This window comes from Crassostrea angulata, chromosome 8, assembly GCF_025612915.1.
Source record: "Crassostrea angulata isolate pt1a10 chromosome 8, ASM2561291v2, whole genome shotgun sequence".
Classification (NCBI taxonomy): domain Eukaryota; kingdom Metazoa; phylum Mollusca; class Bivalvia; order Ostreida; family Ostreidae; genus Magallana; species Magallana angulata.
The window spans coordinates 45,537,683-45,549,984 of NC_069118.1; the positions used below are offsets into that span (position 1 = coordinate 45,537,683).

At 35.3% G+C, this 12,302-nt stretch overlaps 1 pseudogene; it reads left to right on the forward strand.

Moving 5' to 3' along the window:
- The first annotated feature begins 437 nt into the window (after nucleotides 1–437).
- Nucleotides 438–11,165, forward strand: LOC128159438 (uncharacterized; annotated as a pseudogene).
- Nucleotides 11,166–12,302: the final 1,137 nt, after the last annotated feature.

A 12,302-nucleotide genomic window follows, 5' to 3' on the forward strand; every position in this document is an offset into this window, starting at 1 on the left:
ATTCAGATGTATTTGTTGAAATTAATAAGACACATTAATTATATCTGATCGGAATTTTAAACAAAATAGTAAAAAGAGGTCTTTATATATAACAGCTGTTATACATGCGGGTTTTTTTCATACACGATATCAATGTTATTTCATACAGTGTATATATACAATGTATGTATAAAGAAAAATACATGTACATGTAAAGTATAATAGCATTCAGTGGCATGATTTTAATTTTTGATCCTCAAATTCAACTAAAATATAACCTTAACACGTACTGATATGGTTGAAAGATGGCTTGTTGACTGTCAAATGGGACCAAATATAGAGAGTTATGAAGATGATGAAAATGAATGATGAGAATAAATTTCTTGATGGCAGAAGTTTCAGTTTTCAAACTTTAGAGTAACAGCAATGAACCACTTGAGATGAGAAGCAAAACTTCAATGGGAAACGGAATTCAGAGGCTCTGCTTTGATGTTGTTGAAATCGAGACCATTGTCCACATCATCATCAATTTCTCCTATAACAGCCCTTTTTGAAGAAAAGATACGATAAGAAAAGATAAAATATTACTAACAGCAATCAAAATACATTTACAGGTTACCCTAAATGTTGCCACTAAAGTCAGAAGAACATTAGACAGTATGGTTTGACCATGAGGAATTAAGAAACTTTTTATCAAACCTACAAAAAAAACCACAAGGATAAAATAGCCAATTACATTATATTCTCTAACAACCACCAAAATACATTTATAGGTTACCCTATATGTTGCCACTTCAATCAAAAGCAACATTAAACTTGTAAAAGAATGGTTTGATCAATGACAGAATTCACACTGTATGAAACAATCAAAGCAGTGATGTTCGATGAAATTCGCTCAGTTTTATTTGCAGAAGCATTAATTGCTGGGTAATATTATTTTGAATCACAATATTCACGATATTTAGAAAGGCAGCGTTTCTCATTTGACGCTTTAACCATTGAACAGTGAATTTTGAAAAGGGGAGTAACTCGATTGATAACTTGAAAATTTATATATTCTCATTTGCAAATCTTATTCTACGATATATAAAAAATACCTGCCTGTCACATTATATTGAAATTTCTTTAGTTAGAGTACCTAATCCTTTATATTTAACTTTTGGCTTTATAGTTATCTTAAGTCTTAACTTCTTCAATAAGTAATAACAGATATTTACATTTGCAAATATGTTTTCTTATATGAACATTTAGAATAGCGAAAACGTTCAATTCTGTGTGAACTCTTTCATGGTGTCACAATGATAATAGCATGCTCTTAATGCTTGTCCGTTGGATTATTGTAAACATAAAATCTCTGTAATTTTCACAATTCTAAACGGTTCGTCTTTTTCAGATGTAAAAATGGTAAATAAAAGTAATAAACAGCAATGTTAAAAAGTTCATCGGGATTTGAACTTGGTTGTTACTTGATCAAATCCTCCGAGAGGCCCTTCAGGCTTCACAGGATTTGATTACATGACCAACCAAGTGCATACCCCCGTGAACATTTTAACATTGCTGTTCATTTCCTAAATATACATACACATTGTCTCCCCTGATGATGTACAGTCCCAGAATGACCTGTTCCACGCCCTGCGTCGTGCTGTACACTCGCTCGTGACTCTCGTCCAAGATCAGGTTGATGGTCTGGTCAAAACCTTTCAATGTGCCCTTTTAGAAATTGAGATAAAAACAGCATTAAAGGACATTATAAATTCAATTCAAAAATAGTTTTCATAATATATCTACTTGTACTTCTCCACATTCCACTGAATATTGAAAATTCAATTCAATGTCACAAGAAAAAGTCTATAAACATCATGTATACGGTGTATTATCTGATTTAACCGCATGTTGAAAACAGACTTTGTAATAGGTTTATTTATATGTGTATTTGAAGTAGTAATATGTTGTACGGTTTGTTTTGCAATAGCCACATCAACTCCAATTATATTGAACCACACTCCTTTTGGAAGCGATCGACTCAAACTCACTTTGAAAATCCTGGCTCTCAAATATCTCATTCTTAGGCAGCGGAGGTGTTCAATGAGTAATTCAATGATTATTTGTGTAACTGTTAATATTCAGTGTTTTTTTTTTTCTTAGAAATTCTTGTCATAGAACCTTGGCTGACAGGATTTTTAAACTCAATGTCCTGTTGAACAAAATTGTTATGCACATAAAACGGGTCTGTGCTCTAGACTGGTGATTAATTACCAAATACATATACTAAATTCAGAAACCTGACTCTGAATATATTTCTTTTTCCGTGGATTACAGGAATGCATGAAAAAAAGCCATCATCATAAATTCTGATTCATAAGTTGAAGTTCAACATCATAGACATTTGAGAAATAAAATTGTTTTAATCATATTTTAATTATATCATGGATGACAGTTGAGCAAGTTAGAGGATGTCTATAAAGCTAGTAAATGGAAATTAGGCACAAAATTTAACAAACAAATGTGTGAATGTAATGTACAGCAAGATTGATAGGCAAAAAATAAGGGATACAAATCTTGCTGCAATTACATGTATATGTAGAACACTTAATAATTGTTCCCATTGTAAAATTGTAAATAGATCCTTTTGCGATATTGCAGTATGGCTCTATTTTAGAATAAATTACTAAAATCATCCAAGTGTGATAAGGTTTAAGTTGGCGAATACTCCAAATACATGTTCTAGTTAATAATATAATTAAATGACGTAAATCAAACAATTGCTGTAACCTAACGTTTCACATCATACTTAATTAGAACCATTTTAACAAGGCCTTGGACTTTCAGTAGGATGTAACTATCTATTTTTTGGCGTCAAAACAAGTTAAGAATGACACTGGTTTCAAGCGAAATATACAACGATTGCATAGTCTTAACTCAAAAGCCAGACAAATCGTGTTGATTTCAAAGAGCTATGGCTGAGTGGCAAGCATTGAAATAGACAGGCCTAAGTCACAATGTTGTTTGACACAACCACCCAAAGTCAAAGCTCTTGTTAAAATGGTTCTATAATCAGCCTCATGCAGAGACAGCTGTATAATAATGACCTGCTTATTGAATATATTGGTGTCTAGGGCTGATACAAGATGCACAGAAACTCCAATACTACTCAAATTCAAAGAGTTTGCCAATATATCATAAATTAGTTTGGTAAATCAATTTGAATTTTACATTTGTAACGGGTTGGGAGAAATATGACAGACCAGACCAAGATTTGAACCACGGCTCCCTGAATCTCTATTCACTGACAGGTGGTCTTATTTAGACTAGCTACCAACTGAGCTATCTGGAGCTGCTATTCAAACCGGTCTGACAGTCACATTCCTCCCCCCTTATATGATCTGTGCCCTCGAGGATCACCCCAGGCTCTTCCCCTTGCAGGAGTTCACCTGTCAGTTCGTAACAGATTGGGAGATCAAAATAATGACGGACCGGACTGGCATTTGAACCTGGGCCCCCTAAATATCTAGTCAGGTACTCTTCAAACTGAGCTATCTGGCACCGGTATTCAAACCAGCCTGACCATCACATATTCAACATTAATTGCTTCATAGTTCATTAAACTATGGCACTGTACCAGGTGGTAAAAGAGCATGCATGTTCCCATTTACTGTGATATGGTTTGTTAATCTGACGTACATTCTGTTTGTAAACTTACCACAATTATTCTTCCATCAGCAGTAACAATGGATACAGTTCCTGATGCGGTGGTCAAGGATAGATAACTTCTTGATAATTTACATGTACATGATTTATATATTAATTGATTTCAAAGCACATATGTTTAAAATATGTGCATTGATTATATTTGCATGCATTCTGTAAATCCAGAGACATATATGACAGTATACATGTCCCTGGTAAATCTCAACACTCTCAGAAAAATTAAACCTGCATGGTGCTAAATCACTTTACAAATTCTGAACTGTTGAAAGGAAAACATGAAATATTGTCCCTTTCAGCTTTGTACAAAACCCCCACTTTTTCAAGCTTTTTGCACAAGATCTAGTATTTCAAACCTGTATCAAGTAACATATCGAATGTATACATATTAACTTATGTGAAATCATAATTGTCTACGTTATGCAAAGGATACGATTGACGTAAGATTCTAACGCCGACGACATGGTTGAATCTTCGAACGCTATTCAAACGATTTCTATTTTTTCGGAGAGAGTTATCTTTTCCTATTCTTCTGAGGGAGAAGTACGTTAACATGCCAATTCTACAGAGAAATATTTTTATGAGTAAAATCATTCTGACAATTATTAATCAAGTATAATCTAAAAAATGTTTCTAAAGACATTTTCTTGAGAAAAAATATAAATATTTCAACGATTTGAAAAAATAACCAGAAATTTCTAAACAACAAAATTACAGATCCCCTGGCACATGCGCGTAACAACGTAAAATGTCAGCGCCCTTGAAAAAATGTGAATGTTGATAATCACAGTAATGTTTCAATAGATGAGCGCTTAAGAAGGCAATGGCTCTGTCTATATTCAAACAGACGTTTTCTCTTTTAAGAAGTAGTAGTCTGACAAACGTATTTTGTTCTTTAGAAAGGTAACTAATGCATATCTTCTATATATATTCTGCAATGAACAAGTAAAACTTGTTTACCAGTGACAGTGTACAAGTGAATGGTCTTAACTTTTACAAGTCAAAGAGGCTCGATTGAGTCGACTGCTTTTTCAATGTACATCCTGTATTGCCTGCCCTTCAGATTTTATTATCTTATTCGTAAAAGCCATTGCTCTTTTTTTTCGGGGGGGGGGGGGGGGGTGGCGATCACCTCTATCGAATTGCTTAACATATATCCTCCTTTGTTTTTGTCTGTTCAACCAAGAAGAATAAAGATATGTACCTACTACGGTTTCTTAGCAGACCCCTGCAGAAGTGGCAGATCATATATTAAAGATAGACAAAACAAAAACTTGTTTAAACTAAGTCTTGTTAGACATTTGACTCTTAGAAAGTCATTATTTATATTTCAGCTGCCAACTTTGAAGAGCATTACACAAATTTATTAAAAAACCATGGCAACTGAACGGAAAAAATTCAAAATTCCTACCGCATATGAGGTACAGGACTCATCTGAAGCCTCTGCATTAAACTCATTTAGTAAATTTCAACAAATGAAAAAGGAGGGTAAGGTAACAGATGCACGGGACCTTGATAAATCCATCAGAACAGATGAGCAATCCACTTCAAGCTCACGGCAGCACATGCCTTCAATATCGGTGAATCCGTCAAAAAATTTGTTACCCCCTCGCACCAGTAGTTCTGCTTCAAGTCTCTACTTGACAGACAATGCATCTAAGAAGACAGAAATCAGTAAACCATCCAACCCATCTGCTCCAGAACCCAGTATACCAACCGCTGTAAAATCCTTGAATACCAACAGCTTAATCGTGAATTCAAGACAAAGAGGAAACCCCATATTGAAATTCATACGTAGTATTCCTTACGAGTTCGGAGACATCATTCCAGACTATGAAATGGGAAAGACGGCTTGTGCCCTGTTTCTCAGTCTTCGCTATCATCAGCTGAATCCGAACTACATTCATGAACGTCTGAAGCAGCTGCGCAGATACTACGACCTGCGGGTATTATTGGTGCAGGTGGACATAAAAGAGCCTCATCATCTCATGAAAGAGTTAGCCAAAATCTGCATCCTAGCAGATTGCACTTTGATTCTGGCTTTTTCTGCAGAGGAAGCTGGTCGATACCTTGAGACCTACAAAGTCTACGAGCACAAACCACCAGATGCCATAATGGAGAAAACAGAGAAGGACTACATTTCAAAGGTCACTGAATGCTTGACCTCAGTGAGGTCGGTCAACAAAACGGATGCCATGACCTTACTGAGCACATTTCACACAGTAGAGGGCGTTCTGAAGGCAAATCAAGAGGACCTGTCTTTCTGTCCAGGGTTCGGACCCCAAAAAGCGAAGAGGGCGTTCGATCTGTTTAATGAGCCTTTTCTGAAATCCAAGAAAAAAAAATAACCATGTGATGAGGTGTATAGTGATATCATAGTGAAAGTGTGTAGCTGAACAGAGACTATCATATTGAGAAACACTATAGAAACTTATTCAGTATGCTACGTACATTTAGAAGTTAGTTTGGATGGATATGTCCGTTGTTTATATTGTAAAAAGTCATGTGTTTACCATACCGTGGTTTTTTTCCTAAAGAAAAAAAAATAAAACTTTTCTATAATCTTCCATTCAGAGTTTGTGATGAATGATGATTAAATGATTTGTTGTAAAAAGTTGTTGGGGTTTGAATTTCTCAAAATACAAGGGTTTGAACTTTCCTAGGATAGTTGATACATGTAGTAACATGTATTCAAAGCGACTAAGATTCCTATAGAGAAACCCAGGGACCCACTGCTCTTTGTTAATATGATACTCACCACGAACAATGATTTGTAGGTCGTTTCAAAGCACCACATCTGTCTGTCTCTCAGTTTATATCACTTTGTCTAGTAATTTCCAAATATCTGTCTGTTTGTTCCCATTCATGTATTGTCCATAAGTTTAAAAAAAACCACATTTTATATGCTCATACGTGAGTAGGCAGTAGAAGCAGATTCATGACCTTAGCTGAACTATGAATAGATGGCAGAGGTCAAGGTTACATCATTTAGACAACGGGGCTATGGCTTTTATCAAAAGATTCCTTAGGGGAGATACAGTATTAGTCCAAAAGGGGCTCTTATTTAGGTTTTGGTATAAGTCGAACAGTGGCTCATATTTAAGTTTTGTTAAGGTACAAACCAGACCAGAATACAATTCATTTGTACAATAAACTACATTCATCTTACCCCCTCCATTGCTTTACTATTTTTAGAATATCTTCATGTAATTTAAAATTTGATGTCTAATTCAAATCTTATATTAATAACAACCTAATTAAAAATTGACATTTAATATTCCAGAAACTTATGAATGTTTTACATATATATTCGCATATTTACTTTCATTTTAGTTCTTGGATCATTTTGAAGATTGAATTTGTGACATATATATGCCAAAAAAGAAATATATTTTTTTAAAATTTATACTTGTATATATGTACCTTCATTTTTTTTTTTTTTTGCAGGTCATATAGGTTAGCGGCCTACAGATCAAGAAGAAAATTCAAGACTGAAAGAAGACCTTTTCACTATGTGCCTAAGGGGCACCCTGTTTTACCACCTGATGGAAAGTACACCACTGAACCACTGACGTATATTCGGTCCGGCGGTAGAGACCTGAACGGTAATACATGTACAGGCAAATGGTTTTCAACTACACCAACCAATCCTAAACTTTTATTTTTATATGGCAATTGACAATACAGGTACTTTAGAGATAGGGCTAGCATAGAATGGTCATCAAGATATTGGAACATATGAATGTCAAAAGAAATATATATATATTTGAGACACAGACTGCCCATATCCTTTTGAAAACTGGAAAGAAATGTGGTCTTTATGCAAAATTTGAATTTAGCTTGTGAATCAGTTATTATCAATAGGTTTGTGTTCAAGAGTTACCTCTCATTTGACCTCTCTCTGAACAGAGTGACATACTAGTCACCTGATGTGTACAACCATTTCTTTATTTACTTGGTAATTATTACCTTCTGAGTTCTGACTATGTTAAGAACATGTAAGTTATAAATACATACAAGTTATTACCCTACAACGGATAATATCCTCTGAAAAAAGACAAAAAAATAAGATCAACTGCTTTTGTTTAGACAGCCTAACTTTGATATTAAGCATTTCTGGGTTTTTTTACAGGAAAAGTTGTGAATGCTAAGATTGGCGGCGGCCCCAAGGTGAACTGGTACATGAGAGACGACCACTACCCCGAGGCTGAGGAGATCCAGGGGGTGGAGGAGAAGGTGCTACGGATCCACCCTGACCCGATCAGGACTGCTCATCTCGCCCTGGTGGGGACTGGGAACCACAAGAGGTACATCATCGCTCACCAGAACATGAAGGAGGGGGACATCATCAAAACCAACAGGGACATTCCCACCATCTCAGGTAATTATATTATTGTCCTTCAGACTACCTTTGGGCTTTATTGGATTTGCTTGACTTTAAAAATTTTATGTTTTGAAATATTGGGCAAGGAATTGGTGAATCTAAAAAATAAATGTTAAACCTAAAAAATTAACACAGGTAAGAAGACAGTCCAGTTATAATACAACACATGCAGTTGTAGATCTGTTGATAAAAAATAGACCCCATGAAGGGGGACATAGGCTGGTACATGTACCGGTATGTCTTTTGCCAAGGCTTATATCTGTACATGTCTTTTTCTTGAGAAATGAAGTTCCATCATTTTTCTTTGTGCACCAATTTTTCTGTGGATTTTGTTGTTTGAAGGATCCCCAACACAACAAATATTTTTATTAGATTATCCACAAATGCTTCAAGAAATGAATGAAACCACACTTTAGCAGGATTATTTTAGAGATTGTTAACATTTGCTAAGTGCAAAACAGATACATGTACTGTAATTTGATAAAAAGATTTTTTTATTAAGATAGGGCTTATCACCTTCATTATAATATGTTTGTACATGTATATTTACTAAATTACATACTGTACATGTAAATAAAAAAATAAAAATATTTATAGACTTGACACTCTACTTTATCTATTCAAGATAAGAAAAATTCACTAGTGATAAAAAAAATAATTTTCAATGATCATAAAACAGTTACCAGTATATTAAGTTGAATGTTTAAAAATCAAGATTTACTTTGAATTTAGATAGCTTAATACACTTGCAGCATATGGAAATCTAAACTCTCTCTCTCTTTCTCTCTTTCTCTCTCTCTCTCTCTCTGTCTACATTATCATATTTCAGAGAAAAGTGAAAACCGTTGGCATTTCTCTTTGATGCAATATTATAAAGGACCATCATTCATAATAAGGAAAATACACAAGTACATGTACTACATGTAGTATATTAACACATGGTCAGGTGATATCTATACTATCAATGTATTAATTTGTGGTCCACTACTGAAAAATGTAAGAGTATCTACTGTTTTTGTAGTAAAATATATTATGTTTGCTCGTAAATATCTGAATTTTTCTGTCTTATTTTGTTTGGACAATAAATATGGTGAATCAGATCTACCCAGTACTTTTCATGTTTGTATAGTCATCAAGTTGGTTATTGTAAAAAAAAAACATCTCTCTGTCTCTCACCTTCTTTATGAAAATGCAATTTCAAATCCATGTTATGTAATATGTTTTTAATATTCCACAAATTGGATTTCGTGTTGTTTGTTTGCTGCCTAATACAGAACTTAAATTAAGGACCTGTTGAAGGCTAGGCTCTTGTTTCTTTAATAAGACATCACCCAAAAGTAAATTAAAATATGTGCTATCATTATACTATAAGGTGAAGTTTTATTAAGGTACATACCGGTAATCAAACGCCTATGTCCACACCCAATGAATTGCAGGTTTGTAGCATTGTTTTTGAAAGTGTGTGTGGTGGGGGGGGGGGGGGGGGGGGGGGGGGGGGGCAGTAGTTTAAAAAAAATTATCATTTTTCGATTGATAGTTACATCTTTTAGAGTATTATTTTGAAACATTCAACAGTTTATTTGTGTATAGAATTGTAATTTAGTAGTTTAATTTAAGAAGGCTAAAGCTGGAAATAGTAATGTAAGTGTACATGGAGATTAAGTTTCACGCTACATGTAGCTAGTCTTGCAGAATTCCCTGCTTTCATCATATTTAGCAAATATATTATGGATACTGTTCCTTCAAAAGAAAGCCCAGTTTGCTGGTTTGCTGTCACAATTACAGCTTTTCTCTCATCACCAATTACATTCATGCACGTAGCATCATGCTGCCCCCCACACTTTTCTCGCAGCAAACATTTTTCTTAAATTTACATATTAAAAATTGAATTAACATTGTTGCGTCCTCCTTTTGGGAGGATATAAAAAATTGAAATGAAAAAAAGGAAATTAAAGTGAAATTGAAGTAAGGTATTTATCCTCAACCTGAATTAACATTGTTGCGTCCTCCTTTTGGGAGGATATAAAAAATTGAAATGAAAAAAAGGAAATTAAAGTGAAATTGAAGTAAGGTATTTATCCTAAAACCCCCCTCCCCCCCCCCCCCCCCCCCCCCCCCCCCCCCCCCCCCGGAATAGGATTTTCATAATATTAGGAAGTTTTTTTTTCTTGTCAATATTTTTTGGATGAGCCTTAACCCCCCCCCCCCCCTCCTTTAAAAAACGATGCTACATACCTGACATTAGTCTATCACAGTCACCTACGTTATGTATTTTTCGGAGGTAAGGGATATTATTTTTATTATGAGAAAAAATATATAACGCTAGGTGACACACACTTGTACTCAAATGTATTTGAATGACACCTAGTACCGCATAACTGCTGAGTGTAATGCTTTTCCCAGTTCTGTCTCTGTAAGGACATTCACACTTGTCCTTTACCGTAATATCACACCTGTGATTTTTCTTGGTTTTCCTTTTTCAGCTTTGAAAGGAATTATCTTGTACTATGCTAATAACAACTTTATCATATTTATTTTTCCTAGTTCGAGCTATGGAAGGAAATTCGCACCCTCTAGGCGCCCTGCCCATGGGGACAATTGTTCATAACATAGAGAAGATTCCCGGGGAGGGAGGGCGCGTGTGTCGGGCCGGTGGGGCCAGCGCGCAAGTCCTCAGAAAAGTTGGTGATAAAGTGATTCTTCGTCTGCCATCAAAGCACGAGATCGCCCTTAGCTTCAACTGCATGGCTACCGTGGGTCAGGTCTCCAACTCCGGGCACGATGATATTCCATGGAAGGGGGTAGGGGAGAAGATGAGTGCGGGGTACCGACCGAGAACAGGGTGGCACCACCGGAAAACAGGCTACCACGGCAAGAAGATCAAACCCAAGAGGACTTTTATTGTCAAACCTACTCCGCCAAAGTATGAGACATATAAGTTGTCGGGGGATTGAAGTATTATGTACTTTTTAGGGCAACGAATGATAATGTTATAAAACTATATTATATGTATTTCAAAAAAGTTTGTGGAGAAAAGCCTAATATTTCTTATTGTATGAATCCTTTAAATAAATTTGACTTTTACAGTTACAAAGTATGCTATTTTTTATATCATTTTTAGCTCACCTGAGCTGAAAGCTCAAGTGAGCTATTCTGATCACATTTTGTCCGTCGTCCGTCTGTCCGTCCGTCTGTCTGTCCGTCTGTCCGTCTGTCCGTCTGTAAACTTTTTACATTTTGAACTTCTTCTCTAAAACCGCTTATCCAATTTCAACCAAATTTGGCACAAAGCATCCTTATGGGAGGGCGAATATAAATTGCAGAAATAAAAGTCCGATCTGTATTCAAAGCGGAGAAAACCTTGAAACTGTAGAAAAAGGGGGGTGCATTTTTAAAAATCTTCTTCTCAAGAACTACCGAGTTAATCTTAACGTAATTTAGCATAAATCATCCTTAGGGAAAGGAAAATATAAATTGCAAAAATTATAGGCGATTTCTGTTCCAAATTTGAGATAATTGCGAAAATACTTATAAAGAATGGCTCGTTATTCCATATATCGTAGACTGGCAATTCATTGCGATAGACTGGTCTTATGACAGGCATCGCCAGTCTACCGCATCTCGAAAACGAGGTTCTTTGTTTGAAGCAGGCAGTTTGTTGTGCAACAGTTCACGTGCGAATATAATCTATGAAACATGGAAATAACCTTGGTGCCGATTATTGTGAAGTAAATTGTGGTTAAATATTTCAACGCGTTGTCATTTTCACTTGTGATGTTGGTTTTAGTTTGTTTTCATTTTTTCGTTTCATTTTGCTTTTTAACTTGGGAAACAATCGCCTTGTATTTGGAACATAGACTTCGGTAAATGTTTACCTGCGAAAATGATTAAATCTGATGCATTAACAACGTACTAAAGTGCATTTCCCTCTGTTTTTATTGTTTATTGATTAATTTTCTAATTGTTCCAACAAGGATCAAACAAGTGTGTTGGTGTTAGCTTGTTCGGATTTTCGTTTCGTTTTCATTATTTACGCTTTTAAACCTGGAAACTATCGTCTACAGGTATTTCGTGATTTTTACGTATCAATTCAAACAGATACTTCGGTAAATCAAACAGTTAACTGTTTACCTGCGCAAATTAAGCAAAATCTGATCTAGGGGTACTGAAATACAATTCCTTCTATCGGTAATTCGGCATTTTCTTTTGATATCGCTGACGGAAATATGTAGGT